Consider the following 24,218-nt stretch of genomic DNA (forward strand, 5'->3'; position numbering starts at 1 on the left):
AAATGGGGTGGAATTCCCAGAATAACAAAGTAAGGAGTGCTATGGACCCCCTCTCCAGCAAATCTATTTTTAACTGGTGAAAATTATTTTGAAAAACAAACATTTGGACGCTCTGGAATTGTCCTAAGGACATGTAACAAATGGAGAAACATCCATTCAAAAAAACTGGCTCAATCTCAGAACAGGTGAACACCTATGACATCTGAGTTATGTATGATCTGCACCACTACTTCATTCCACCAGCTCTATTACCTCTGGCATATGTAATTCCTCTCTCTCCACCTCCCCAACTGTGGAAGTATATTTTCTAAAATACTCAATTTTCCAAAAAAAATTAGGAGACATACAAAAAGAAAAAAAAAAATGAAAATATGACCAATAAGCTGAGATAAAAGTAGCTAGAAGCTGCCCAGATGGTGGACTTAGCAAAAACTTTAAAGAAGTTATCACAAATATGTTCAAAGGATTAAGTAAAAGCATGCTTTTAAAAGCATTCCCTTCAAGGATTAAGGGAAATAAATGATATCAATGTTTGAGCATATAGAGAATATCAATAAAGAGAAATAAATTATTAAATACTACCAAAAAGAAATTCTGGAGACCAAAGGCTGAATATTTTCTCTGATATGCAGGGATGCTAATTCACAATAAGGGGGGCGGGGTACGAAGAACAGAGATACTTTGGATTAGACAGAGGGGAGTGAAAGAAGGGGAGGGAAAAATGGGGAGAGGGATGATAGTAGAATAAATTGGACATTATTACCCTATGTGCATATATGATTACACAACTGTTATGACTCTATATCATATACAACCAGAGGAATGAGAAGCTTATACTCCATTTATGTATGCTGTGTCAAAATGTATTCTACTGTCATGTATAAGTAATCAGAACAAAAACTAGCTAAATAAAAAATTTTTAAAAAATTATGGAGTTGAGAAATACAATAGCCAATATAAAAATGTCACCAAAGAGGCTCAATACTAGATGGGAGCTCTCAAAAGGAGGCGGCACATTTAAAAGAGATCAATAGGTACTATGTCACATATATACAGTTATGCATTTCTTAATGACACAGGTACATTCTGAGAAAGTCATTAAGTGATTTTGTAGCTGTGCAAACATCCATAGAGTATACTTACATACATCTAGATAGTATAGGTCAGTCACTTGATGTGGCCTCTTGATGCAATTAAGAAAGACACTAAACATGAGATGTTTGAGGTTGCTGCTGGTGTAATGGGGAATACCGCTTTATAGTTAACTCTTTTTATAAGTAGGAGTACACTCTGAAATAATGATAAAACTATTGATAGTAAATAAATAAAACAGAAATATAGTCACTTATCAATTATTATGTACTCTACATAATTTTATTGCTATACTTTTATATTACTGCCCAAGTGAAGCAGGTTTGTTTATACCAGCATTACAACAAACACATGAGTGATGTTTTTATGCTATCATGTTATAATGGTTATAAGTAGGTGGCAGGAACTTTAAGATCCATTATAATCTTATGGGTTCACTGTCATCTTTGTGGTCCACTGTTGACTAAAAATCATTATACCACACAAGACTGTAATATATACAGAAGTAACAGCATTAAAAAGGGAGAGAAGGAATGGAAGTATTATGAGTACAATTCCTATATTTTACTTAAAGTCAGTGTAAGTCTAAAGAATATTCCAATAAGATGAAGATTTTAAGTCCTAGAGTAACCACTAAGAAAATGCTTCCAAATATTACTTTCAAATTAATAAAAAGAAATCAAAATGTTACACCAGAATATATCTACTGAATATAAAAAAGGAAATAAAGGAGAAATGGAGGAACAAATGACATAAAAATATGAAAAACCAAAAGCAAAATGGCACAAGTAAATAATAATATAATGTGGAAATAAACAATAGAATTAAATGTGAGTGAATTAAACAATCTAATTCAAAGACAGAGTTCAGGTACATTTTTTTAAAAGATTCAACTAAAAGTCATCTCCAGGAATACACTTTAGATCCAAAGATACAAATAGGTAGAAAATGTGGAAAGTTTATACACCACGTAAACACCAATCATAAAAGAACTACAGTGTCAGTACTGAAGTCAGACAAAATAGATTCTAAATGAGTTACTAGAAATAAACAGTGATATCACAAAAATGTCAATCCACCATAAATATATAACAATTATAAACAGATATATACCTAACAACAGAAAAACAAAACAAGTAAAACTAAAAACTGACAGAATTAAAGGAAGAAATAAACAATCTGTAAATCACAGTTGTATTATAAAGCCAACAGGAACCCCCAGGAAAAATGACCTGGATCTTTTCCCCTACAGGCTTCATGACTTTGCATTAAATAATGTCATTTCAACTGGACAGTGTCGCAAGAGCCTATAGTTCTAGCTCTCGGGTGGCTGATGCAGGGGACATCATTTGAATATAGGAGTTCAAGACCCAAGAAGAGCCTGTGCAATCTAGCAAGACACGGTCTTGAAAAAAAACCAAAAAGTTACTTCTGATACACCAAGAACTTGAGGAAAAGAATTCATTTAGATACTATGTGTTAAAACTAATGACAAGCTCTTGCCTTGGCTTCCTACTCTTGAGAGGCTTCTTAAAAAGTCTGAGATTCTAATCTAAGATTTATTAAAAGTTCCAGTAAAGCAAATTTCAGAAGCGCCTCATAGTCAATCATTTCTTGCTGTACTTTATGAAAATAAATCTCCCATAATGAGACTAAACTTATTTTACAAACTGATCTTTCTGTGGTTATCTCTGGTAAAATTGGATTAAGGGTCTGGAGAAAGGAAAATTATGTTTCATTTTATTTGTTACTATTTTCTAGTCCTGCTTTTTTTTAAAAAATTTTTTATTGTTGGCTGTTCAAAACATTACATAGTTCTTGATATATCATATTTCACACTTTGATTCAAGTGGGTTATGAACTCCCATTTTTACCCCATATACAGATTGCAGAATCACATCAGTTACACATCCATTGATTTACATATTGCCATACTAGTGTCTGTTGTGTTCTGCTGCCTTTCCTATCCTCTACTATCCCCCCTCCCCTCCCCTCCCCTCCCCTCTTCTCTCTCTGCCCCCTCTACTGACATTCATTTGTCCCCCTTGTATTATTTTTCCCTTTCCCCTCATTTCCTCTTGTATGTACTTTTCTATAACTCTGAGGGTCTCCTTCCATTTCCATGCAATTTCCCTTCTCTCTCCCTTTCCCTCCCACCTCTCATCCCTGTTTAATGTTAATCTTCTTCTCATGCTCTTTGACCCTACTCTGTTCTTAGTTACTCTCCTTATATCAAAGAAGACATTTGGCATTTGTTTTTTAGGGATTGGCTAGCTTGACTTAGCATAATCTGCTCTAATGCCATCCATTTCCCTGCAAATTCTATGATTTTGTCATTTTTTAATGCAGAGTAATACTCCATTGTGTATAAATGCCACATTTTTTTTTATCCATTCATCTATTGAAGGGCATCTAGGTTGGTTCCACAGTCTTGCTATTGTGAATTGTGCTGCTATGAACATCGATGTAGCAGTGTCCCTGTAGCATGCTCTTTTTAGGTCTTTAGGGAATAGACCGAGAAGGGGAATAGCTGAGTCAAATGGTGGCTCCATTCCCAGCTTTCCAAGAAATCTCCATACTGCTTTCCAAATTGGCTGCACCAATTTGCAGTCCCACCAGCAATGTACAAGTGTACCCTTTTCCCCACATCCTCGCCAGCACTTGTTGTTGTTTGACTTCATAATGGCTGCCAATCTAACTGGAGTGAGATGGTATCTTAGGGTGGTTTTCATTTGCATTTCTCTGACTGCTAGAGATGGTGAGCATTTTTTCATGTACTTGTTGATTGATTGTATGTCCTCCTCTGAGAAGTGTCTGTTCAGGTCCTTGGCCCATTTGTTGATTGGGTTGTTTGTTCTCTTATTGTCTAATTTTTTGAGTTCTTTGTATACTCTGGATATTAGGGCTCTATCTGAAGTGTGAGGAGTAAAGATTTGTTCCCAGGATGTAGGCTCTCTATTTACCTCTCTTATTGTTTCTTTTGCTGAGAAAAAACTTTTTAGTTTGAGTAAGTCCCATTTGTTGATTCTAGTTATTAACTTTTGTGCTATGGGTGTCCTATTGAGGAATTTGGAGCCCGACCCCACAGTATGTAGATCGTAGCCAACTTTTTCTTCTATCAGACGGCGTGTCTCTGATTTGATATCAAGCTCCTTGATCCATTTTGAATTAACTTTTGTGCATGGCGAGAGAAAGGGATTAGTCCTGCATTTTTAATCATGATTTTCCTGCAATTTGGGTTGTATAGTGATTTCTTTCCTAGCTATAAAACTAATATGTAAAATTTTTCTTCAAATTTTCTGACTTGGATTCATTGAAATTAAAACTGCTTCTCCTAAAGCCCTACAAGTTGAGGCTGATAATAAATCTAGACTCCAGAGAAATCATACAAACTGCATCCAGGAAAATCTCCCCTACTTCCACCAACTTGTACCACTGCAATTGAAGATGCTTCAAACTGAAATTCAAAAAATCTTTTTAGCTGACTGCCTTTCAGACTCAACCAGTTTACAGACAGCTCTAATTATTATTTTGTTTTTCTTCTGTTTCCATAAATATACCTCTTATTAAAACCATGTTTGTTTAATTTTGAGGGACTCCTACCTGGCTGGGCACAATCAGAAGCCACTTGTCAAAAGAAACTAACTTCATTTTTAGAACCACACACGCCAAACAAAACAGCCTCTCAGGAAAAATCCTCAGAGCCTCAACTGCCACCACCGGCTTTCCACATGCCTGTCTCTCCCCCCACAAGCTTCTTTCCACCTCCCCCAATCCTCCTGCTCTTGAGGCCGATTGGCTGGGTCACGTGGGCGGAGCCAAAAAAGTCCCCCAATGAGCAGCTCCGTGGTCTGAAAGGGCAGGGAAACAGTCCAATGAGCATCACCACAGAGGAGCCAATCAGCTAGATGTTGCTGGGGCCGCTGTGAGCCAATCATCAGCCGGCAGCTGGAAGTTTGCTGGGGCCCCTTCGGCTGTGGCTCTCAACACCTACCTTTCCCTCCAAAACAGGTTGAAGACTCCAATACCCAGTTTTCATTGGATAGAAAAAAGAGGTAAAAGACTATCAAGATTAGGAGACTTGGGGGAAAAAGCCCCTATAAACCAATTAGATGTACAGACATATATGGAATACTACACATGTAATAGGGGTTCCCTTGATGCTTTGACTAAATCTCTCATGGCTTTGAAATTTACATGTTTTTTCTTCTTGTTCCCAACCTTCTTCTCCCATATCTTCTCTCTGATCTTCTTTGTCCTAATCTTCTCCTTCCTAATCTCATTTTCTCCGAATCACCTCTATAAATGCCCTCTGTTCCTGCTGATGGTCAGGATCACAGCCTTTGGGACAGGAGTCCCCTGTGTTTCTCTTTGCTAGCAAAGCAATAAACCTTCGTTTTCCTTTTCTCAAAACCATGTCCTCATCATTTATGTAGTTGCATGATTATTGGTGGAGGATTCATGGTGCTGGTGAACTTGTGAGGGCCAACTGCAGGAGTGTTAGGAGACAGGTGAGTCAGCCTCCAGTCAAACCAGAGAGCTGTAGTAAAGGGAAGGACTAAGGGACCTCCCAGCAGCTGCCAAAGCTCCTTTTGCTTCAGGAAACTCCCACCTTCTCTCCTTGAACAGTACAGATTGCTCCATCATGATCCACTTTGAGAAAAAGGAAACTAAACTAGGTAAAGTCATGACAACTTTAGCCATTCAGTAAGCTCCCCTGGTGTGCATACTGAGACACTTGATTCTACACATCTGGTTCCCCTTTGTGGGAACAACTGGTCCCTCTTCATGGGGACATCTATGGTTCCACTGAGGTAGAATTCACAGTTAAGTGAGAGTTGGGAACTTGGGATTTTCCCCTATCTGGTCTGTTTTAAAGGATCCCATCTTTTGGCCATGGTTTGGGAATTTCCTCTGGTTGCCTGTTTTGTTTGAATCTGCTACTGCCCCTTTTAAGACATGGCCAGTACCTCACTGATTCTCTGGGTAGTCTCTTGGAAAAGATCTTAGCTGGTCAATTTAAAGGTTCCCATCTGTCATCCATGGTTTTGAGACTCCTCTCTGGCTGTCTCTGTTTCTTTTTGTATAATCTTGCAACTGGAGTTCATCTGTCAGAGGTAAAGTGAGTTGAAGGGCCAACTATAAGTCTAAGATAATGTTTTACTATAACAACTTGGCTTTTAAATAGCTTTCAAGATTACTGTATAATCTTGCAGCTGGAGTTGTTCTGTCAAAGGTAAAGTAAGTGGAAGAAATTTGTACATTCAGGTCTGTTTTAAAGGTTCCTGTCTGTCAGTGCTGGTTTCAGTGATCCTCTCGTCTATTTTTTTTGTATTTTACTGGCCCTTTAAAAGCAGCCAAGCTGCTTTTATCTTACTGGTAGTCTCCTGAACAGAGAGATCTTGGCTGTGTGGGCCACCTATAGGGATAAGCCTGTCTAAGAGAAAGATGGTTTACTGTATGTAACACAATCTGGACTTTGAATGGTTTTTCTAGATTATTATACAATCTTCAAGTTGAAGTTGGTCTGTCAGGGGTAAAGTATATGAAAGAGATTCTGGATGTACAGGCATTTATGCAGTTGCATGATAAGGGGTCTGAACTGTCAGGAACTAAGTTGAAGGTGCCAAAAGGAAGTACCTCTGGTGTGTAAGATAGCAAGATACTAGTAGAAGAAAGGGTTAAAAAGATTTCAATCTTTTAAACCCAGTGCTGGCACTCCAGCACTGTTTCTCAGCCTAGCCTCAGACAGCTACAGATCATCTCACTGTGCGTCAAGGACACCAGCCCTAAACTGGGGGAGAAAAAATCTCAGAAAAGCTGCCTGGGCTACAGAAAAATGCCAAAGAGAACCTGGCCTCTGCCCTACCTTTCAGCCCCCTTTACCCCTGGGGGTGGGGAGGTGGAAGCTGCTGGACACAAAGTATGTGGTAGTAGGTTCTAGTACTATCATAGCTTATGACTTGGGGATAGGAATAGTCTCCCCTTTTAAGATCTGACAGGACACCCCAATACCCCATTTGTCCAGGGGATAGTCATCACTGGGGCAAAGCAATTCTTGCTATTACAGTATCCCATCAAACTAAACGCCTGGGGAAACTGGCAGAATAAATAACTGCACCCAGAAAAAATACAAGACAGAAACTAAGGCCAACCTTTGTTTTGTAGGCAGCTTCTGCAAAGGGATCTCAAGGAAACCTAAAGAAAAGGATGAAATGGGCCTCCTCCACTGCATACCAGTATGCTTAGTATAAGAAAAGGGCCCAAAAGAAGCCTCTGGGTACAAGTGACAGTGAGGAACTCACTTAAAGTTGATGGCATTGTGATAATGATAATGGAGACAGATCAGGCTCAAAAATATCCTATGCTCCAACCCCTGGAATGCAACCTGGGAGAAAAAAGATTAAGGCACAGTTGGTTTTTTTGTTTTGTTTTGTTTTGTTTTGTTTTCTTGTTTGTGTGTGTGTGTGTGTTTGCATATGCTGGATTATCCAACCCTCTCCTGGGATAAAATCTGCTGTGTAAATTAAATGCATAGATAACATTTATAAGGTCTATTTCAGAATATAAATTTAAGAAAGGGTCCAAAACTAGAAAAGATAAAAGAAAGTTATAGGCATGGAAATATATTTTAGTATAGAAAATTAGAAGAAATGTTTCTAGATGAGAAAGTATTTTGTCTGGTGAAGTAATATTTTTGGGCTAAATTCCAAGATGAAAAAGGACAAAACTAAGGATATAAAGTTGTGAATGTCTAAATATGTTGCAGAAGGTTTGTAGAAGGTAAATCTCAAAAAGTTTGTGTTTGTGATTAAATTGGCTATAATTAGCACAAAGTTACTTGACTTTAATGTATTGATATGAAGCAACATCTAAAACATTGATCTGCTCTTATCTATTGAGATAATTTTCTTGTACCTAATAGGTTTTATAACTTGGAGAAACCAAGTCTTAAAGGAATTGGGTTTGTACCTGTTTTAAAGTCATAAATGACTACTTTGTAACTGGTTAAAAATCAACTGTTACTTAGGTTATAACAATACGGTTGACACCCTAAATATACTTGACTAGGTATATGTATGCATCTGAGAACTCCATCTCACTAACCCTTGTCTAAGTATTATATAAAAGCTTATAAAAGTTTATGTAAGTTTAAAAGTAAGATAACCAATAAGCAAAGTGCTCTCTTTTATATATTTTATCTGAAGTAAAAGGGCCACTCTGTCATTGAAGACCTGTCTTACATCTGTTTGCTTTGACTAAGTCAATTTCTGATCATTAACATTGTTTCCTAAATGTATAAGATATTTAAAGTTATCCTTTGATTTTGGTTAACCCTTACAGACCTGTGATTGTCATTACCATACACTATGAATTCTAAATTGTACTTTAGAAGTTAAACTTAGTTAAATGTAAAACTTCAGAGAGCACTTTGCCAAGTTGGTGTTCTCCAAACTAAAATTAGGTGTAGCAGAAGTCTTGGGTTTGTATGCAAATAACAAATTTGATTGGTATTTATTCATGTATGTGATGTCTTACAACTGAATAAAGTAACCTGTTGTCAATAAGTTATACATACAATTTTGTGTTACTCTTCACACTGAAAATGGAATTTGAATGTATTTTGGAAGGTATTAAGGAGAGTGTGATCTATTTAAAGGTGACATTGTAAAACATGGAAGCATTCTGCCACTCTTTCCATTAAAAGAAAGTTAAAAGCTCTCTTAGCCTTTCTTTATATCAGATGTAATGTTGTATTGCTTATTTGTGAAGAGCCCTGCCTTACCTGAGATAAGGCTCTGTTTCCCCCTTATTCCTTATTAGAATGGCTTCAAAATAGGCCAGACTTCAGCTCATTTAAAGTTGTGTTCAAAAGATCCATTTTTGTTGTAAGGATTACTGTGATCTCAAACAGGGAATATAATATATAACATAAGTAAAGGTTCCAGATTACACAAACTGAATATGTTTTTGCTCTGCTAATTAAACTTTGCATGTTCCTTGTAAATTTTACAATTGTTGCCTGTTATTGTTTTGGGAGGGACTGCTTCTTGGGAAAAAAAAAAAAAAAAAACCTCGGTTATTTTGAGATAATAAGCCATTACCTATTATATAATTATATATACAGATAGTATTAAATGCTCATTTCCAGTAGTAATACTAATCCTAATTAAACAAAAGGGATATCTATAAAATTATAGATTTAAGTTATAACTTCTTAGTCCCTCTTTAAAACTGGTGAAACTGGCCTGCTGGCTGTTTAAAACCAAAAACTTGGAGAGCAAAGTCAAGAATGTAAAAAGGCCAAGAAAAAAGCAGCCAACACTTTGGCCCTTGCCCTCTAAGTTCAGCCAGGATGCAGAGAAAGAAGGGACTCTACTCTGGGCCCTGCAACTCTAATAAGTCTCATCAAGGAGATCAAAAGGATCCTTGAGAACAGGAAGCCAACCAGTGCACATTCTACAAAGAGGAGGGTCACTGGAGACAGAAATGTCCCCGATGCTTCCAAGAGAGGCCTCATATGGTCAGTCAGACCCCAACCCATCCTGGCAAGTGGCACCACTGTAAAAGAAAGCTAAAGGAGCCAGGAGGCTTTGCACATGTCCCCAAGAGTGATCTCTGAGGGATCTCAGCTGACTCTTAAGAATAGATAGGAACAGGTCAGTTTTGACCAACTTCGTTTTAGATACCTGGCAAGAGAGTACAGACTAAGCACAGCCTACATGGGCATTTAAAAGGAAAAACAATGATTGTTTTTAATTTAACTTAAGATGTACATTTGTGTCAGCCCTACCAAAAGTAAGTAAGGCTGGAGGCTATAAAGGAAGGGTTCTTGTGTCAGAGTGCCTAAAATAATGATCACAGGGCTGGGGCTGGGGCTCAGCAGTAGCACACTTGCCTGGCATGTGTGAAGCACTGGGTTTGATTCTCAGTACCACATATAAATAAATAAAGGTCCATCATATATATATTATACATATAATATATACAATATACAAATATCAAATATATATATATATAATATATACACATACACACACACACACAAAATCACAAGAGATGCAAATTTGTCCTGAGTTAATTTGAGTCTGATTTTATAGACGTACAAATCTTCCTAACCTCCTACATTGATGAACTTGATTTGTTTTTAACTGATAAGATTGTAAGTTACTGTCTTCATGGTTTTCAGAGACTAGCTGAAATACAATTGTTTTGTGTTAATTTTTTACAAAAAAGTAATGCTTTGCTGCATTTATTGTTGTGTTAACATGAGCCATGCTCTTATGCTTTGTTCAGTCACCTGCCATCTTCCACTATGGGCCTCTGGACTGCTCTAATACTGAATGCCCTTAACTGTCCATGCCCTACCCAATAGAGAATAGGGATTTGGGGTTACTTCCCTAAATTTCACCCCCTCTCGGCAAGTACTAGCTTAGAGATGTCATCACCAACTTTCCATAGAAATGGAAACTAGAAATTGACAGTGGGGCACTGTAACAGGGATTCACTTGATGCTCTGACTACATCCCTTGTGGCTTTGAAACTATGTTTTTTTTTTTTTTTTTCTTTTTCCCAACCTTCTTCTGAAAGATCTTCTCCTTCCTGATATTTTCCTAATCTTCTCCTTCCTGATCTTCTTTTCCCTAACCTTTTCTTTGATCTTGTCTGATCTTCTTTTTCCTGATCTTCCTCTCCTAATCTCTCCTCCTTAATCTCATTTTCTCTGAATCACCTCTATAAAAGCCCTGTATTCCTGCTGATGGGCAGGATCACAGCCTTTGGAACAGGAGTCCCCTGTGTTTCTCCTTTGCCAGCAAAGCAATAAACCTTCTTTTTCCTTTTCCTCAAAACCATATCCTTGTTATTAGATTGGCATTGCAGCCAAGGACTGAGCTTTCGGCAATACACATGGCAGAATACAAATTCTTATTCAGTGCACATGGAACATTCTCCATGTTAAAACATACACTATGCCAAAAAATAAGTGTTAATATATTTAAAAGGAATTAAATCATATAAAATGTTTTCTAACCAAATGGAATTCAATTACAAATTGATAACAAAAATAAACTGGGAGGAATCTAAGATGATGGGCCAGAGGGAAAGCAGCATTCTGTGTCACTTCATGACCCGGATCTCACCTAGTAGGAATTCTGCATCTCTGAGAGTGACAGAGGACCCCTATATAGCTGCTCTCATGCATAAATCACCAGCGCTGTGCCCCTGGAACAGGGCTCTGGACCTCTGCATTCCAGCAGTACTCCTGGCTCCTGACACCCAACTCCTGAAGTTCTAGCCAACACAGGGCTCACCAGTATATTAGCAGGATCATTTATCAGCACTGCTGCAGAACTCTCAGCGTTGCTCCACTTCCACACAGGTCACTCAGCTATTACCTATCCTCAGCACAACACCATCAACCAGCTTCCCCCACCCTACCCAACACCACGGTTCTGGGAGCAGACTGCCTCCATCTTGGCTCACCTTCCTTGACATATTTGGTGGGGGCAGCTCCCAAATTGGTACTTCAGCTGGCCAGGTACCTACCTGGTCTCTAACACCCACCCTCAACCAGTGGTGGTAATCCAGCAAGAGCAGCTTCCCAACACAAAACAGCTCTTAGTGGGACAGGTGCACAGTGCGACCAGGATATGTAGCCCTGGGGAGAGAGGTCCCTCAATTGGGAACTGCTAAGGGAGAGGGAAATGGGGCAAAAGTTTGGAGACTAACAGAGAGACCAGGAACCAGGAAATCTTCAGGCAAGATAGGGAGATAGGACCAGGTGCTCAAGTCCTATTAGCAGACCCTAAAAGAGACCCTTGAGGTGCATTCTCCTTGCAAGAACTGGCGGGTGCTACTCCTCACTTCCAGGCACCTTGCACCAGGACTAGCCTTCCCACCCTAGTTACCTTCACCATCCTGAGGGCAGAGACACCAGCTAACAACAGACAACTCCACCTACTGGATGAGAAGGGAAGCAGAAAAGATATGGATCTCTAAAATTAGCAACAATCCTAGTTTTGTCCTTCAAGAATTTTTTTTTCCTTCTCTCTCTCTATCCTCCTGCCCTCACATCCCCAACATATGTGAAACCAAGAACTCTGCATGAATTAGGATGTTGAAGACTGGGACATCTTAATAATATAATATAGAGGTATTGTATATGCTCTATTTTTTCCTCTTCTTTTATTTTTCTTTTCCCTTCCAATTTTTACTATTTTAACATCCTTTATTTTTCTAAATACATATGCGTGTTTGTTTTATGCACTCTACAGTCTTCCCACGTACTTGTCTACCCAAACTACTTCTTGTCTATTCTCCTGCTACTAATCTTCTTCATTAGATTTCTCTTTCACACTTCCTAAGTTATATTAACTCTATATCCTCACATCCTACCTCCTCAGCATATGCCTCACCACCCCCCCCCCATTCATTGTACACAATTAGAAAGTGTAAACCTTTTTAAAAGCCTACTGATTATGTTATAGATAATAATTGAATCCAACATTTCTGTACATTGGGACCAAACCATAAATGTTTTAATAGCAATGATTTGTTCATAGGTGTTATACTGTTGATCTGTTAACATTTCCTTTCCCACAAAGGAGAGGTTTTGGAACCCTATAGGAGCACTACAAACCTACAGGGTAAAAACAATAATACCCCAGACCCACAGAGCTAGAAGGGAAGACATACAAGCAACATGAAAAGACAAGGGAAGAAAGTGCCCCAAACAAATCAAGATACCACATTATTAGAATCCATGGCAACCACAGCAGAAGAAATAACAGAGGAGTTCAGGATGTCCATGATTAAAATGTTCTGTGAACTGAAGGAAGATATAAGAGGAACTTCAGGAGTGGGTGTCAGAAGCTGGGATTACTTCTGGAATGCTGAGGCCCAGAGCTCTATGAGGGGGCACAGCACTAGTGATTTCTGTGTGAAATAGCTGTATAGAGGTCCTCTGTCACTCTCAGGCAGCAAAAGATAATTTTGACAAAGAGCTACATAAACAAATACAAGAAGCAAAAGATCACCTCAACAGGGAGATAGAGGTTCAAAAAAAAAAAAACAGAAATCCATGAAATGAAAGAAACAATAAATCAAATTAAAAAGTTCAACTGAAAGCATCACCAACAGAGTAGAACACTTGGAAGATAAGACATCAGACAATGAAGATAAAATTCACAATCTTGAAAAGAATGTAGACCACACAGTGAAGAAACCATGAGCAGAACATTCAAGAAATATGGGATAGCATTAAAAAGACCAAATTTAAGAGTTATTGGGATAGAGAAAGGCATAGAGGTCCAAATCAAAGGAATGAACAATCTATTCAATTAAATAATATCAGAAAATTTTCCAAACATGAAGAATGAATTGGAAAACCAAATTCAAGAAGCCTACAGGATGCTGAATGTACAAAATCACAACAGATCCACACCAAGGCACATTATAATGAAAATATTCAACATACAGAATAAGGAGAGAATATTAAAAGCCATGAGAGAAAGGAATCAAATTACATATAGGGGGAAAAACAATTAGTATAATGGCAGATTTTTCAACCCAGACCCTGAAAGTGAGAAGATCCTGGAACAACATATATCAAGCTCTGAAAGAAAATGGATGCCAACCAAGAATCTTGTATCCAGCAAAAATAGCTTCACATTTGATGATGAAACAAAAAAAAACCTTCCATGATAAACAAAAGTTAAAAGAATTTACAGCTAGAAAACCAGCATTACAAAATATCCTTGGAAAAATATTCCATGAAGAGGAAACAAAAAACAATAATGAAAACCAACAAAGGGAGATAATACCCTAAAGGAAAAACTAATCAAAGAAGAAAATAAGTCAAGTTAAATAGCAAAAATAAAGGAATATGGCTAGGAATACAGATCATGTCTCAATAATAACCCTGAATGTTAATGGCCTAAACTCACCAATCAAAAGATATAGGATAGCAGATTGGATTTTAAAAAAAGACCCAACAATATGCTGCCTCCAGGAGACTCATCTGATAGGAAAACACACACACAGACTGAAGAGGAAAGATTGAGAAAAAGCATACCACTCACATCGACTACGGAAGCAAACAGAGGTTTCCATCCTCATATCAAAAAAAGTAGACTTCAAGCCAAAGTTAATCAAAAGGGATAAAGGAGATCACTTCATACTGCTCAAAGGAACCATACACCAACAAGACATAACAATTATAAATATATATGCCCCAAACAATGGAGCAACTGTGTTCATAAAACAAATTCTTCTCAAGTTCAGGAGTTAAATTGACCACAACACAATAATCTTGGGTGACATTAACACACCTCTCTCACCAGAGGATAGATCTTCCAAACAAAAGTTGAATAAAGAAACTATAGATCTCAATAATACAATCAACAACTTTGACTTAACTCACATACATAGAATACTTCAGCCTTCATCAAGTGAATATACTTTCTTCTCAGCAGCACATGGATCATTCTCTAAAATAGACCATATAATATGCCACAAAGCAATGCTTAGCAAATACAAAAAGTAGAGCTATTACCCTGCATTTTATCAAATCATAATGGAATGAAATTAGAAATCAATGACAAAATAATTCTTTTTATTCCAAAAATCAGAGGGTCAAAGGTAAATTTAAAAATACTTGGAGCTGGGGTTGTAGCTCAGAGGAAGAGCACTCGGCTAGCAAGTGTGAGGCACTGAATTTGATGTTCTGCCCCACACAAAAATTAAATAAATAAATAAATAAGTTAAAAAAAAAAGAAATCAATGACAAAATAAAAATAAAAATTACTCCAACACCTGGAGACCAAACAATATGCTATGAATGAACAATGGGTTGCAAAAGACATCAAGGAGATTAAAGGATTCTTAGAGATGAATGAGAACACAGATACAACATATAGAAATCTCTGGGACACTATGAAGGCAGTACTAAGAGGAAAGTTCATTGCATGGAGTTCATTCCTTAAAAGAAGAAAAAATCAACAAATATATGACCTAACAGTACATCTCAAAGCCCTAGAAAAAGAAGAACAAACCAACACCAATAGCAGAAGACAGGAAATAATTAAAATCAGAGCTGTAACCAATGAAAATGAAACAATAAGAAAACAAATAACCCAATCAACAAATGGGCCAAAGACCTGAACAGACACTTCTCAGAGGAGGACATACAATCAATCAACAAGTACATGAAAAAATGCTCACCATCTCTAGCAGTCAGAGAAATGCAAATCAAAACCACCCTAAGATACCATCTCACTCCAGTAAGATTGGCAACCATTATGAAGTCAAACAACAACAAGTGCTGGTGAGGATGTGGGGAAAAGGGTACTCTTGTACATTGCTGGTGGGACTGCAAACTGGTGCGGCCAATCTGGAAAGCAGTATGGAGATTCCTGGGAAAGCTGGGAATGGAACCACCATTTGACCCAGCTATTGCCCTTCTTGGACTTTTCCCTGAAGACCTTAAAAGAGCGTACTACAGGGATACTGCTACATCGATGTTCATAGCAGCACAATTCACAATTGCTAGACTGTGGAACCAGCCCAGATGCCCTTCAATAGATGAATGGATAAAAAAAATGTGGCATTTATACACCATGGAGTATTACGCAGCACTAAAAAATGACAAAATCATAGAATTTGCAGGGAAATGGATGGCACTAGAGCAGATTATGCTTAGTGAAGCTAGCCAATCCCTAAAAAACAAATACCAAATGTCTTCTTTGATATAATGAGAGCAACTAAGAACAGAGCAGGGAGGAAGAGCAGGAAGAAAATATTAACATTAAACAGATACATGAGGTGGGATGGAAAGGGAGAGAAAAGGGAAATTGCATGGTAATGGAGGGAGACCCTCATTGTTATACAAAATTACATATAAGAGGTTGTGAGGGGAATGGGAAAATAAACAAGGAGAGATATGAATTACAGTGGATGGGGTAGAGAGAGAAGATGGGAGGGGAGGGAGGGGGGATGGTAGAGGATAGGAAAGGTAGTAGAATACAACAGTTACTAATAGGGCATTATGTAAAAATGTGGATGTGTAACCGATGTGATTCTGCAATCTGTATTTGGGGTAAAATTGGGAGTTCATAACCAACTTGAATCTAATGTATGAAATATGATATGTCAAGAGCTTTATAATGTTTTGAACAACCAATAAAAAAAAAAACAAAATACAACTGATAAAAAAAAAGAAACAAAGAGACAACTGAAAAAATTGATAAAACAAAAAGTTGCTTCTTTGAAAAAATGAATAAAATTGACAAACCCTTAGTTACAGTAATGAAGAAAAGGAGAGAGAAAAATCCAATTACTAAGATAGGTGATAAAAAAAGGAAATATCACAACAGACACTCCAGAAATACAGAAAATAATTAGAAATTATTATGAAAACTTGTACTCTGATAAAACAGAAGATATTGAAGGCATCGACAATTTTCTTAAGTCATATGATTTGCCCAAATTGAATCAGGATGATATACACAATTTAAACAGACCAATATCAAGCAATGAAATAGAAGATGCCATCAGAAGCTTACCAACCAAGAAAAGCCCAGGACCAGATGGATACACAGCTGAATTCTACAAGACCTTTAAAGAAGAACTAATACCAATACTCTTCAGTTTTATTTCAGGAAATAGAAAAAGAGGCAGCACTTCCTAGTCTATGAGGCCAATTTCATCCTGATTCAAAAATCAGGCAAAGACACATCAAAGAAAGAAAACTTCAGACCAATGTCTCTAATGAACATACATGCAAAAATTCTCAATAAAATTCTGGCAAATCAAATACAAAAACATATCAAAAAGATCCTGCACCACGATCAAGTGGGATTCATCCCAGGGATGCTAGGTTGGTTCAACATACAGAAATCAATAAATGTAATTCATCACAGCAATACAGACTTAAAGATAAGAATCATATGATCATCTCAATAGACACAGAAAAAGCACTTGACAAAATACAGCACCTCTTCATGTTCAAAACACTAGAAAAACTAGGGATAGCAGGAACATATCTCAACATTGCGAAGGCTATCTACACTAAGCCCTGGGTCAACATCATTCTAAATGAAGAAAACTTTAAGGCATTCCCTCTGAAAACTGGAACAAGACAGCAATGTCCTGCTTTCACCACTTCTATTTAACATAGTTCTTAAAACACTAGCCAGAGCAATTAGACAGATGAAATAAATTAAAGGGATACGCATATGAAAAGAAGAACTTAAACTAGCACTATTTGCTGATGATATGATTCTATACCTAAAAGTTCCACCAGAAAACTTCTAGAATTAGTAAATGAATTTAGCAAAGTAGCAGGATACAAAATCAACACACAGAAATCAAAGACATTTCTGTATAACAGTGACAAATCCTCTGAAAAGGAAATGAGGAAAACTACTCCATTTACAATGCCCACACACAAAAAAATAAAATCAAATACTTGGAAATAAACTTAATGAACGAGGTGAACAATCTACACGACAAAAACTACAGGACGCTAAATAAAGAAATCAAAGAAGACCTTAGAAGATGGAAAAATCTATCCTGCTCTTGGATAGGCAGAATTAATATTGTCAAAATGACCATACTACCAAAAGCATTATACAGATTTAATGCAATTCCAATCAAAATCCCAATGGCATTCCTCAGAGAAATAGAAAAAGCAATCATGAAATTCATCTGGAAAAATAAGAGATCCAGAATAACTAAAGCAATACTTAGCAGGAAGAGTAAAGCAGGTGGCATCACTATACCAACCTTAAACTATACTACATAGCAAGAGTAACAAAAGTAGCATGGTATTGGCATCAAAATAGACTGGTAGACCAATGGTACAGAATAGAGGACACAGAGATTAACCCATACAATTACAGTTATATTAGACAAAGGCACCAAAAACATACATTGGAGAAAGGATAGCTTCTTTAACAAATGGTGCTGGGAAAACTGGAAATCCATATCCAACAAAATGAAATTAAACCCCTATCTCTCACCATGCACAAAACTCAACTCAAAGTGGATCAAGGACCTAGGAATTAAACCAGAGACCCTATGTCTAATAGAAGAAAAACTAGGTCCGAATCTCCATCATATAGAGTTAGGCCTCTACTTCCTTAATAAGACTCCTATAGCACAAGAATTAAAATCAAGATTATTAAATTGGATAGATTCAAACTAAAACGTTTCTTCTCAGCAAAAGAAACAATCAGTGAGGTGAATAGAGAGCCTACATCTTGAGAGCAAATTTTTACCCCTCACACATCAGATAGAGCACTAATCTCTAGGGTATATAAAGAACTCAAAAAGCTAAGCACCAAAAAAAACAACTCAATTAATAAATGGGCCAAGGAACTAAACAGACACTTCTCAGAAGATGATACATAATCAATCAACAAATACATGAAAAAAATGTTCATCATCTCTAGCAATTAGAGAAATGCAAATCAAAACTACTCTAAGATTTCATCTCACTCCTGTCAGAATGGCAGCTATTATGAAAATAAACAAGTGCTGGCAAGGACATGGGGAACAGGTACACATTGCTGGTGGGACTGCAAATTGGTGCAGCCAATACAGAAAGCAGTATGGAGATTCCTTGGAAAATTGGGAATGAAACCACCATTTGACCCAGCTATCCCTCTCCTCAGTCTATATCCAAAGGACTTAAAAAGAGCATACTACAGGGACACAGCCACATCAATGTTTACAGCAGCACAATTCACAATAGCTACACTGTGGGACCAACCTAGATGCCCATCAGTAGATGAACGGATAAAGAAAATGTGGTATACATTCACAATGGAATATCACTCAGCAATAAAAGAGAATAAAATCATGACATTTGCAGGTAAATGGGTGGAGCTGGAGAATATAATGCTAAGTGAAATTAGTCAATTCTCAAAAACCAAATGCCAAATGTTTTCTCTGATATAAGGAAGCTGATTCACAGTGGTGCTGGGAGGGGGAACATGGGAAGATTAGAGGAATTCTAGATAGGGCAAAGGGGAGGGTAGAGAAGGGAGGAGGCAAGGGGTGGAATGAGATGGACATTATTACCTTATGTACATGTATGAAGACACGAATGGTGTGAATATACTTTATATACAAGCAGAGATATAAAAAATGTGCTCTATATGTGTAATATGAATTGTAATGCATTCTGCTGTCACATATTAGAAAAATCAATAAAAAATATTTTAAAAAGAAATTGGGGAAATTCACAAATATATGAAATTAAATGACACACTGTAAATAACTAAAAGGCAAAATAATTAATTACCAGGGAAATTTTAAAATATGTTCAGATGAATGAAAATCAAAATATAACATGCTGATAGTATGCAGCTAAACAGTGCTTAGAAGGAAATTCATAGTTGTAAAGGACTATACTAAGAAAGAAAAATTTCAAATCAACAACCTAACAACAGTCTACATTAAACTAGAAAAAGATGAGCAAACTAAATCCAAAGGAAGAAATGGTAAGTTTTAGAGTTAGGAGAAAAAAATAGAGAGTAGAAAATAGAAAAATCAACAAATCCCAAAGTTTCTTTATTTGAAAAAATATGATACTTTGGCTAGACTGGACAGAAACAAAAAAGAAGACTCAAATAAGGAACAAAAAGAGAGAAAATTACTAATGATCAGAGAGAAATAAAAAGAATATAAAGGAATACAATGAACAACTAACAGTAGTTGTATTATAAAGCCAATAACTCACATAAAACAGCAAATTTGTAGATGAACACTACTATTGAAACATTTATAAAAGAAAATTTGAATAGGTTTACAGAAAATAAAGAGATCAAATTAGTTGTTTAAATTTTTCCACAAAGAACTGTCAAAGGTCAAATGTTCTCTCTGATATGTGGATGCTAACCTATAACAAGGGAGGATAAGGAAGGGAAGTATAGAGGTTCAGTGGATTAGACAAGGGGGAATGAAGGGAAGGGAGGGAGATGGGAATAGGAAAGAGTAGAATGAACCGAACATAACTTTCCTATGTGCATATATGAATACACTACCAACGTAACTCCATAGCATGTTCAACAACAAGAATGGAATCCTAATAAGTTATCCATGTATGTATAATATGTCAAAATACCCTCTATATCATGTATATCTAAAAACAATACATAAAGAAAATGAAAAGTCTAGTCCTAGATGGCTTTACTGGTAAAATCTGTCAAATATTTCATAAAAAAATCAATACAAATGCTTCATAAAGTCTCCGAAAAAACAGTACAGAAAGGACCACTTCTCAACTCATTCTATAAGGTTGATAGCACCCTGACACAAAACCAGAAAAAGACATCACAATACAACAAAACTAGACACTATTATCTCTTATGAATATTGGGGACAAGAGGGTCCTCAACAAAAGGAATCCAGCTGTAACAGTGGTTCACTTTATGTTTCGAATATAACCCTTGTTGATCTGCCACTGAAACTTATTTTTAAAATAGACATTTCTTTCTCTTTCTCTCTCCCTACTCCTCCCTAATCTCTCCCACTCACTCCCTAAGGGGAAACAGGATTGCCTTTCTTTGGGATGGAGGCAAAGTTATTTGTCCCCAGTACATACTCACCATAGGAACAAAGTAATCCAGACTTTGGGGATAGTACCAGAGGATCTCAGAAATGACTATCTCCCAAATTAACAAGTGAATTACAACTCCAGACAGAGAATACATGGAATACAGCCTTTGAGTCACCTTTTTAAAAGCTCCCTGTTCCTGCTGAAGGGCAGAACAGAGCCTTTGGGACTTGAGTTTATTGTTAGCAAAGCAATAAAACCTTTTCCTTTTTCTCAAAATCATGTCCTCATTATTAAATTGGCAACAGAGGCAAGGACTGAGCTTTTGGCAACACAGCAACATATAAATTGGAATATATATTACAAATGAGATTGGCAAGGCTGGTTTACATTACTCCTTCCCCCATAAATAAATAAACAAATAAATAATATATTACTACAAGTTGTGTTTCCCAGAATTCATATGCTAAGATCCTAGCCCCAATTGGTGGTATTTAGATGGGGCCTTTGAGAGGTGATTAGGTCACAAGGGCTTATCCTCATGAATGGGATCAGTACACTCTGGGGTACCCTTTGTTCCTTTTACCAGGTGAGGATGAAGCCAGATTTAAAGTTAGGTAGTCAGTGTAGTTAGGTAAATCAGTCTAATATCAAGTAAGATCCAAAATGGAGGCCATGTTTAGAATGAATTATGGGAAAAGTTGAACAACTCTTGGAATGTTAATGAAGTCCCCCAAAAGCCCAAGGCCAGAGCCCATCCCAAAGAAGTGTTAATGAACAGCCCCCAGCAAACTTGAAGGTGCTGACTCAGAAGTCCTTCCAGACCAGATTACTTCTTTGGCCCACCTGTGTCCCACCCCTCGGGCCTTCCCACCTACATCCCATCACTGAAAGAACTATAAAAAGGGAAAACAACCGCACTTCCATGGATTCCATCTCTTGGGTCCCCTTCTTCCTCCAGGAGAAGTCTTTTCTGCTGTCCTTTAATAAACTTCTACTTTCCACTCTGACCTTGCCTCGGCATGCTTCTCTGGTGTTATTCTTCAACATTGGGGAAGCAAGGACTCATCACCGGTCAACAGCAGTAACAAGGATGTATGGCCATCTATAAATCAGGAAAAAGGTCTTCACAACACACTGAATATGCCAGAGCTCTACAACAGTGAACACTAAATCGTTATTTATAAACCACCCAGTCTATGGTTATACCAGCTCAAATGGCTAAGAGAGAAATTGGTACCAGAAATGAGATGCTACTAAAACAAATACCTAAAAATGTAAAATCAACTCTGATGCTGGGAAACAGGTAGAAGCTATTAGAGTTTAGAGGTGCATGCTCAAAAGAGCCTGCACTAACTGAAAGAACTGTTAAGTAAAAGGGAGCTGTTGGTTATTTAGAAAATTCTTAACCTATCCACATAGAAAATAATTGAGAAAACCTGTTCAGAAGACCACATTAAGTGTGTCGCCAAATGTCCGTTTGAAAAGATTAGTATGGGTGTGTGTGTCATAGCAGATTTAATAAGCCACCACAAAGGAAAATTGCCAGTTTGAACTGAGGAAGAAAGACAAGAAGGAATGAAGGAAGGGCTGTTAGTCTTCTCCGACTTTACAGGATGGAACCCTAAAGCTATTCAGCTTCAAATATGTGCAATCCTTCAAAATTAGCAAAGAATGACCCTGGAGGTCATTCAAGGATCAGGGCTGGCTTCCTCCTTTCACAAGGGAAACCATCATCTTACTTTTAAAATCAGATGGCCTCTCCCCAAAGTCACAAGGGCAGGACTAACCAAAGCTCAGTGGGCCTAAAATGCACAGCATCAAGCCAAAGAGAATTATTCATCAGTCTTAAGATCTCTGAGCTTTCTAGAGACCTCGTTCTTCTTTCTTTTATCTCCCTTTTAGAATGGGTATGCCTATCCTATACCTATAAAGGGAATGTCTATCCTATCATACTACTGCAACTTGGCAACACATAACATTTGGTTTCAGAGAGTACTAACTGGAGGAGAATTTGCCTCAAGAATCACACCTTGAGTCTCACCCCTCACCCATATCTGATTTAGAAGATATTGAGATGAGAAGTCAAACTTTAAACTTTATAGAATGAGTTAAGACTTTGGGGGGTAAATGGGATGAAGAGAATGCATTTTGCATGTAAGAGTGACTTGAAGTTTGGGGAGGCGAGGGGCAGAATGCTATAGACTGAATATCTATGTCTCCCCAAACATTTATAATTTCAAATTTTAATCCCAATTTTAACCACAATGATATTTGGAGGTAAGGCCTTTAGGAAATGATTAAGTAAGAGGGCAGAGCCCTCATGGATGGGATTAATAACCATACAAAACACAGGCTTGTAATATCAGTGACTAGGGAGGTTGAGGCAGGAAGATTTGAAAGCTAGTATAGGCAACTTAGACCCTGTCTTAAAATAAAAAATAAAAAGGTCTGGGGATATAGGCAAGTGATAGAGTGGCCAGTACAAAACAACACACACACACACACACACACACACACACACAAACACCCCAGAGACAACTTCCCTCCCTGTCCCTTCTGGTACATAAGGACACTAAAAGACAACCATGTATGAACCAGAATAAAAGGTCCCCAGCATATACAAATTTGATTTTTCATTTCACAGCTTATAGAATTATAAGAAATAAATTTCTGAAGTTGATAAGCCCCCAGTCTATGGTATTCTGTTATGATCATTGAGCAGACTAAGATATATGCATATTAATGGAACAAAAAAAATTAACATCATCTCAATGCAGACAAAAATAATTCAACAAAATCCAATGAAAATAATCAACAAACTAGAAACAGAATGAAATTTCCCCAACTTGATAGACAGCATTTACAAAAATCCAGAGCTAAAGCTTGCTATTGAAAAACAATATATTTCCCCTAAAAGTGGAAACAAGAATGTTTGTTCTTACCTCTGAAAAACCAGCCTCTACCTCAGAGCAAAGCCTGTCCAAGGAAGGGACATGACCTTTGTCCTTGAAAAGACCCACAGAGCACTCCTAGGCACATTCCCACCCTGCTAAGTTGTTTATCTACAAATAACAGGAGAAATCTGCTGTGCCAGGTGTCCCTGACTCAGTCAGGCTATACAGATAGCAACTCCCTAGCAGCCACCAATCAGCATGAGACAGGTCATCTGGATGCCAGATGACCCTCCCAGTAGTTTATGGTGTTGGGAAACCATGTAGTTCAGCAGGAACACCCCTCTTGGCTTAAACCAATCAGTTCAAATGAATCCCCCTCTTGTAGTAGCCAATCACCCCTACCCAACCTGTTCCCGCCAGTAAATGTGCTAATCATGTTTTAGAGTTGTTATTTGATTTTCCGGCGGTGTGTGATGATTTGCTAAGAGATGCTATGATGTATGTGGGGGTCCCTGCCTTCTCCAAACTGTGTATAAAACTGCTGCAAACCCTGGGCTCGGGGCCTCTCAGTGTCACCAGTTGCTGTGTGTGTGTGCGGAGGACCTAGCTAGCTCCCAATAAACACCTCTTTGCTGTTTACATCGATCTTGGTCTCTGGTGGTCTTTTG

General features: G+C 37.6%; 1 protein-coding gene across 13 annotated transcripts in view; it reads right to left on the reverse strand.

Annotated features, from left to right (window-relative positions):
* Positions 1 to 24,218, reverse strand: part of Parp11 (poly(ADP-ribose) polymerase family member 11) — a 56,952-nt gene that overhangs the window by 21,971 nt on the left and 10,763 nt on the right. For 3 of the 13 annotated variants that reach the window (XM_071610332.1, XM_071610329.1, XM_071610331.1), the window contains exon 2: positions 21,575 to 21,758. The exons of 6 other annotated variants lie outside the window; for them this stretch is intronic. The gene's annotated coding sequence lies outside the window, so the exon portion shown is untranslated. Of the gene's footprint in view, positions 1 to 1,143; positions 1,291 to 21,569; positions 21,759 to 24,218 lie in introns of those variants that run through there. 4 more of the 13 variants (XM_071610333.1, XM_071610330.1, XM_027951188.2 and 1 more) reach the window with 2 other exon arrangements.

The sequence above is a fragment of the Marmota flaviventris genome, chromosome 3 (genome assembly GCF_047511675.1).
Source record: "Marmota flaviventris isolate mMarFla1 chromosome 3, mMarFla1.hap1, whole genome shotgun sequence".
Lineage (NCBI taxonomy): Eukaryota > Metazoa > Chordata > Mammalia > Rodentia > Sciuridae > Marmota > Marmota flaviventris.